Source organism: Macaca thibetana, chromosome 14, assembly GCF_024542745.1.
Source record: "Macaca thibetana thibetana isolate TM-01 chromosome 14, ASM2454274v1, whole genome shotgun sequence".
NCBI lineage: Eukaryota > Metazoa > Chordata > Mammalia > Primates > Cercopithecidae > Macaca > Macaca thibetana.
Window position 1 is genome coordinate 58,730,681 of NC_065591.1, and position 8,196 is coordinate 58,738,876.

Below are 8,196 nucleotides of genomic sequence, written 5' to 3' on the forward strand. Positions count from 1 at the left end.
GCATCAGAACCATGGACAGAATCTAGATGGGTTCAGCATTAACTTTTTCATCAGCTCTCCTGGTTGACTTGTGTCTTTACTCTCAAGAAACTTGAAGCTCACATTTTACATGTTAATAAAATACAACTTAAATATACAAGTTTGATTAATAATATGAAATCCCATGAAAAGGAAATAAAAGATTTCATCATGGCATTAATAACGAAGCTTCAAAATTGGGACCCTGAAATTCTTTGTGATGACCATAAATATATGGAGGATCTCCGGAGCAAGATGGCCGAATAGGAACAGCTCCAGTCTCTAGCTCCCAGCGTGAGTGACACAGACAATGGGTGATTTCTGCATTTTCAACTGAGGTACCAGGTTCATCTCACTGGGAAGTGCCAGACAATCAGCACTGGTCAGCTGGTGCAGCCCGACCAGCAAGACCTGAAGCAGGGCGAGGCATCACCTCACCTGGGAAGCGCAAGGGGGAAGGGAATCCCTTTTCCTAGCCAGGGGAATTGAGACACACAACACCTGGAAAATTGGGTAACTCCCACCCTAATACTGCGCTTTACCAAGGGTCTTAGCAAAGGGCACACCAGGAGATTATATCACACACCTGGCTGGGAGGGTCCCATGCCCACGGAGCCTCCCTCATTGCTAGCACAGCAGTCTGCGATCTAACTGCAAGGCAGCAGCCAGGCTGGGGGAGGGGCGCCTGCCATTGCTGAGGTTAAGTAGGTAAACACAGCTGCCTGGAAGCTCAAACTGGGTGGAGCCCACAGCAGCTCAAGGAGGCCGGCCTGTCTCTGTAGACTCCACCTCTGGGGACAGGGCATAGCTAAACAAAAAGCAGCAGAAACCTCTTCAGATGCAAATGACCCTGTCTGACAGCTTTGAAGAGAGCGGTGGATCTCCCAACATGGAGGTTGAGATCTGAGAACTGACAGACTGCCTGCTCAAGTGGGTCCCTGACCCCTGAGTAGCCTACCTGGGAGACATCCCCCACTAGGTGCAGACCGACGTCCCACACCTCACACGGCAGGGTACACCCCTGAGACGAAGCTTCCAGAGCAACAATCAGACAGGAACACTTGCTGTTCAGCAATATTCTATCTTCTGCAGCCTCTGCTGCTGATACCCAGGCAAACAGGGTATGGAGTGGACCTCAAGCAATCTCCAACAGACCTACTGCTGAGGGTCCTGACTGTTAGAAGGAAAACTAACAAACAGAAAGGACACCTACACCAAAACCCCATCAGTACATCACATTCATCAAAGACCAAAGGCAGATAAAACAACAAAGATGGGGGAAAAGCAGGGCAGAAAAACTGGAAATTCAAACAATCAGAGCACATCTCCCCCTCAAAAGGAACACAGTTCATCACCAGCAACAGATCAAAGTTGGACGGAGAATGACTTTGATGAACTGAGAGAACTCTCAATAAATTCGGTATTCATGGAACGTATCTCAAAATAATCAGAGCTACTTATGACAAACCCACAGCCAATATCATACTGAATGGGCAAAACCTGGAAGCATTCTCTTTGAAAACTGGCACAAGACAGGGATGCCCTCTCTTGCCACTACTATTCAACATAGTGTTGGAAGTTCTCTCTAGGGCAGTCAGGCAAGAGAAAGAAATAAAGGGTATTCAGTTAGGAAAAGAGGAAGTCAAATTGTCCCTGTTTGCAGATGACATGATTGTATATTTAGAAAACCCCATCATCTCAGCCCAAAATCCCCTTAAGCTGATAAGCAACTTCAGCAAAGTCTCAGGATACAAAATCAATGTGCAAAAATCACAAGCATTCTTATACACCAGTAACAGACAAACAGAGAGCCAAATCAGGAATGAACTTCCATTCACAATTGTTTCAAAGAGAATAGAATACCTAGGAATCCAACTTACAAGGGATGTAAAGGACCTCTTCAAGGAGAACTACAAACCACTACTCAGTGAAATAAAAGAGGACACAAACAAATGGAAGAACATACCATGCTCATGGTTAGGAAGAATCAATATCGTGAAAATGGCCATACTGCCCAAGGTAATTTATAGATTCAATGCCATCCCCATCAAGCTACCAATGACTTTCTTCACAGAATTGGAAAAAACTGCTTTAAAGTTCATATGGAACCAAAAAAGAGCCCGCATCTCCAAGACAATCCTAAGTTAAAAGAACAAAGCTGGAGGCATCACGCTACCTGACTTCAAACTATACTACAAGGCTACAGTAATGAAAACAGCATGGTACTGGTACCAAAACAGAGATATAGACCAATGGAACAGAACAGAGTCCTCAGAAATAATACCACACATCTACAGCCATCTGATCTTTGACAAACCTCAGAAAAACAAGAAATGGGGAAAGGATTCTCTATTTAATAAATGGTGCTGGGAAAATTGGCTAGCCATAAATAGAAAGCTGAAACTGGATCCTTTCCTTACTCCTTATACGAAAATTAATTCAAGATGGATTAGGGACTTAAATGTCAGACCTAATGCAACCCTAGAAGAAAACCTAGGTAATACCATTCAGGACATAGTCATGGGCAAGGACTTCATGTCTAAAACACCAAAAGCAACGGCAACAAAAGCCAAAATTGACAAATGGGATCTAATTAAACTAAAGAGCTTCTGCACAGCAAAAGAAACTACCAACAGAGTGAACAGGCAACCTACAGAATGGGAGAAAATTTTTGCCATCTACTCATCTGACAAAGGGCTAATATCCAGAACCTACAAAGAACTCAAACAAATTTACAAGAAAAAAACAAACAACCCCATCAAAAAGTGGGCAAAGGATATGAACAGACATTTCTCAAAAGAAGACATGCATACAGCCAACAGACACATGAAAAAATGCTCATCATCACTGGCCATCAGATAAATGCAAATCCAAACCACAATGAGATACCATCACCAGTTAGAATGGCAATCATTAAAAAGTCAGGAAACAACAGGTGCTGGAGAGGACGTGGAGAAATAGGAACTCTTTTACACTGTTGGTGGGATTGTAAACTAGTTCAACCATTATGGAAAACAGTATGGCGATTCCTCAAGGATCTAGAACTAGAAATACCATATGACCCAGCCATCCTATTACTGGGTATATACCCAAAGGATTATAAATCATGCTGCTATAAAGACACATGCACACGTATGTTTATTGCGGCACTATTCACAATAGCAAAGACTTGGAATCAACCCAAATGTCCATCAGTGACAGACTGGATTAAGAAAATGTGGCACATATACACCATGGAATACTATGCAGCCATAAAAAGGGATGAGTTTGTGTCCTTTGTAGGGACATGGATGCAGCTGGAAACCATCATTCCCAGCAAACTATCGCAAGAACAGAGAACCAAACATCGCATGTTCTCACTCATAGGTGGGAACTGAACAATGAGATCACTTGGATTCGGGAAGGGGAACATCACACACAGGGGCCTATTATGGGGAGGGGGGAGAGGGGAGGGATTGCACTGGGAGTTATACCTGATGTAAATGACGAGTTGATGGGTGCTGACAAGTTGATGGGTGCAGCACACCAACATGGCACAAGTATACATATGTAAACCTGCACATTGTGCACATGTACCCTAGAACTTAACATATAATAATAAAAAAAAACATATGGAGGAATAAAATCTGAAGCACTTAGCATGTTGTCTGCTATACTGTACATGCTCCATAAATGTTAACCATTATAATTATTGATATAATGCTAGACCTATCTTCCAAAATCTTCTTATCCAACTGATTGCCAAAACTCACTATAGCCCCTACTATTCAATCTCTAAAATAAAATAATTTATTCAATAAACGTTGATTATCAGAAGATAATTCTGTATGCTATTCTCTGTTTTAGATACTGAAGATAATATATTAGCAAATAAAACAAGCAAAAATCTCTGCCCTCATAAAACTCGTCTTATCATAGGGAAGACAGGTTATAAACAAATTATGTTAGGCTAGGCATAGTGGCTCAGGCTTGTAATCCCAGTACTTTGGGAGGCCGGGGCTGGCGGATCACCTGAGGTCGGGAGTTCAAGACCTGCCTGACCAACACAGAGAAACCCTGTCTCTACTAAAAATACAAAATTAGCTCCGCGTGGTGGTGCGTGCCTGTAATCTCAGCTACTCAGGAGGCTGAGGCAGGAGAATTGCTGTAACACGGTTGGGGGGGGTTGGGGGGTGGGGGCGGAAGTTGCGGTGAGCCACCAAGATCACACACTGCACTCCAACATGGGCAACAAGAGTGAAATTCCATCTCAAAAATAAATAAATAAATAAATTATGTTAGTAAAAAGTATAGTATATAAGAGCAATGGAAAAGAATAAAGTAGTAGAGAAGGAGATAAACATTTAGGGGTGGAAAGTGTCAGAGAAAGCTTCAATGAGAATATGATATTTGAGTAAAGTTCTGAGCAGGTGCAAGAGGTGAATTTAGATTGGTGAAGGAAAGAGGGCGGTAAAGAGAAAAAAATGAGAAAATGCTATTTTAATTTTTTTGCTGATTCACATTCATTTAAAACAATTCAACCAGAGAATCACTTCTTTTATGAAAACATCCTTGATACCTCATCTACTTTCATAGTAAGAATGAACATTTCTGAAGCATCAAATAAGCACCACACATCATTCCAAGTATTTTGCATGTATTATCTTATTTGATTCTCACAACACCTGAAGATACAGATAGTATTATTATACCCATTTTACAGTCAAGGAACCTGAGACACAGAGAAGCTGAGTAGTTTTTTCAGCAAGTGTTGGCATCCTGGGTTGTCTGAGTCCAAGTCAGGGATTTGGCTGTCAAGTGATACTTGCACTCACTTTTTGAGAATGGGAATAAATCTGAGCCCACAGGTGAGGACAAGCCAGTATCCAGTACAGGATGGTAGTAAGAACAAATAACACAATTTCTAAAGATGGGCAGAAAATTTCAATATATTAGTAACATTGGAGAATTGGAATACCACTTTCATAGTTCTTATTTTAGAATAATCATTATTGTATGTATCTGTCTCATATGGTAGATGACATACTCCTTGAAATAGAAATTGTGTTATTCAATTTTTTACCCCAATGCCTAGAAAGGTAGATGCCCAATAAATTGTTATTGAATGAATTAATAGATAATGAAGAAAATGTGGTAAATAATCAGGGAAACATCTACACAGACACAAAGGTAGGTACAGTGAGCCCCATTCATAAGGAATTTAGACAAAGGCACAAAAGAATATAGTATAGCATCATACAATTAACACAGACTTAAACAATGATAAGAGATATAAATGTACTTGTCTGCTTCCTCCACCTCAAACCTCCTCTTTATAGCTACCCATTTCAGTAAATGGCACCACCCCAAAGTACAAGCCAGGAACTGGGATATAATCCTTCAATTTGTCCCCCAAATTTGATTATTTTTACTCCTAAAAACTAATTCAGTGTCACCTTCTTCAGCTCTACCACCACTGCCTTTAGGTTCTGGATTCATTTTCTGGCCTGGAGTATGGTAGGAACCTGCTTCCGGTTCATTCTCTTCAAACCATCCTTGGCTTGTATGTGATCTGTCAGCAACTCTGGTTAAGTCACTTACCTGCTTAATGTCTTTCAATTACTCCATATGGCCCCTGGGATAAAGTAAATCCTTTGACAAGGTGTTTTCCTATGATCTCTGCTTATTTTTCCAGTTTCAAATCCCCAGTGCAGCTGATTTTTCAGTCACACAAAAATACTTTGTGTTCCTTCACACATCATAGTCTCTCAGCACTCCTGTGTTTGTGCATCCAGCACTCTTCTGTTGGAATCCTTCCCCTGAAACTATGTATAACTTCTTTTTTAGGTTTTGGGTTATTCTTACTTGCTTTACTTCAAATTCTTTACCCTTAGTCTCTATATTTTTAATTGATATGTAATAGTTGGACATATTTTGGGAGTACATGTGATATTTTGATACATGTATACAATGCATAATGATCAAATCAGGATAATTGGGATATCCATCACCTCAAGCATCATTTCTTTGTGTTGGGATGGTCATTATGTTAAGTAAAATAAGCCAGGCACAGAAAGATAAATATCACATGTTCTTACTCATATGTAGGAGTTTTAAAAGTATAACCTTCTGCTCATCTTGTAAGAATTGGCTAAAACATCACTTTTTGAAGTTTCTTGTCCTCCCTTGGCAGAATCAATACTTTTTTTTTTTTCTGTCTCATAACGCTTTGTGTAAAACTCTTAGAGTATTTTTATAATTGTGTACCTGTGCATCTATTTATATTTTCTTAATTGTTAACAACATGAGGACAAATCCATTTGTTCATCCTGTATTTTTTGCACCTAACAAAGTGCTTAACTCCAAGTGCTCCGTATTTAATGCAGCCTAAAGTTTAATTATTTTTATAGCACTTTGATGACACTGTTGGATCTCTAACTGAGCCTACAAAGTCAGAACTCTTATGGATTTTTTTTAATAGGTGGTATATTACTGGGTTTTGTCTTCCAAGGTATATTTCTTTTGTTTAAATATTTTGCTGTGTTCTGAGAAAATATTTTAAAAGGTTTATTCTAATATAATAGTTTTACATCTCTCAGTGTGTCTTGGGTATCCACTCCCCTAAAATATTTAATCAAAATGTTTTCCGGGAGAGGGTCAAGACACTGAGACACATCAATTAAACCATATCCTAAAATTGACACCAATTTTTTATTCTATACTTTCTGGGCAAAGCTATCTATTTTTTCTCTCAGTGACCTTAAATCATTTCAGATACCGGTTGGGTTTTTTAAAAACACAGTTATAAGTGCTGTCATCTGTTAATGTGGCAACAGAGAGCTCATGAAAGAATTAGTCAAATATCTTGGTGAAGCACAGCTAAACCATTTTGGCCCTCATTCCTTAATCTGAGATCTAATGTCAACTTCCTTGTAAAGCCTTTTGGATCATCCTCATTCCCCATATGGGTATAATTAATTGTTTTCTCCTTGTGTTCATCATAACATTTAAAAGTACCCTTATTATAACAATGGTTTTATATATTAATTATTTTTACATATATGTTCTCTCCTGCAAATTATATACTCCTTGGAGACACAAACAAAATCACATCCATCATTATGTCCATATTACATTGCTTGGTACATATTAAGTAATAATAAATATTTATTGAATTATGAATTAACATTTATTTTAATAATAATAGTGAATTGGCCTACCATATGAGCATTTATCTTAAAAAGTTAATGATGTTCTTTGTCATGAAATTATTAGTGAATCCATCATGGATTTAAGTAATTGTTATTTTTTTAAGTTTTTGTAAAAAATCCTTTTAACAACGTTTTGAATTATTGTCTGTTTTAAATTATAAGAGAAATGGAAATAAATGTAGAATTATAAAACTCTGTACAAATTGAATTCTTATTGTCCTTATTATTATCACTGATATTACTATAGTTTCAAAAAAAAAAAAAAAAAACTCTGAACAAAAATTTTTGAAGAAACAGTGCTGGATAGATAGAAAAAAATCCAATGAAGTGTAACCAAGGCCCATTATAGTTGAAACCAGAGAAAAAAGTGCAAAACAGCATAGTCTGAGAATTTCCTGAAGATATACAACCAGATACTATTTAGCCACTGGCCAACATGTGACTAAAGGCTGGGAAGAAAAAGGTTCTAAGGCTGAAAATTCAGACATTATCAGAGTATTGCTGCATATTCAGTAAATGAAGCTGAGAGAACCCACATATACCTAATAGTAGGTTTGGTTTTTTATTTGTTTATTTGTTTTTTGCTTTTAGAGCAGGGATGTCCTCTCCTTTTTTACAAACCAGGTTTTATAGGGAATTGCAATACTTAAATCCATAAGGAAAAGCAAGGGCAGGGGCAGGGCCTCAGGGCTCTACTGCTTGGGTTTTACTTTCTCTTGTCCCCTGAAATGTCTCCCTCAGGCATCTTAAGGGCCCTAGGGCTGCAAGAAATACAATGTGAAAACCCGATTTAGGACTTTTCAAGTGCCTCCTTCTCATACTTGTAATTCTATATTTTCCTTCATTTGCCTTCATCCCTCTTTAACCTTCTCCTTCATATTTTCTCTTTGGATTTATCCTTCCCTCACTTTCTCTTTCATACCCTTCGACTTCTCTTCTGTTTTTAGTTTTTTAGGTTTTTCCTCTAAGTAGGGAAGGGATGGTAGAG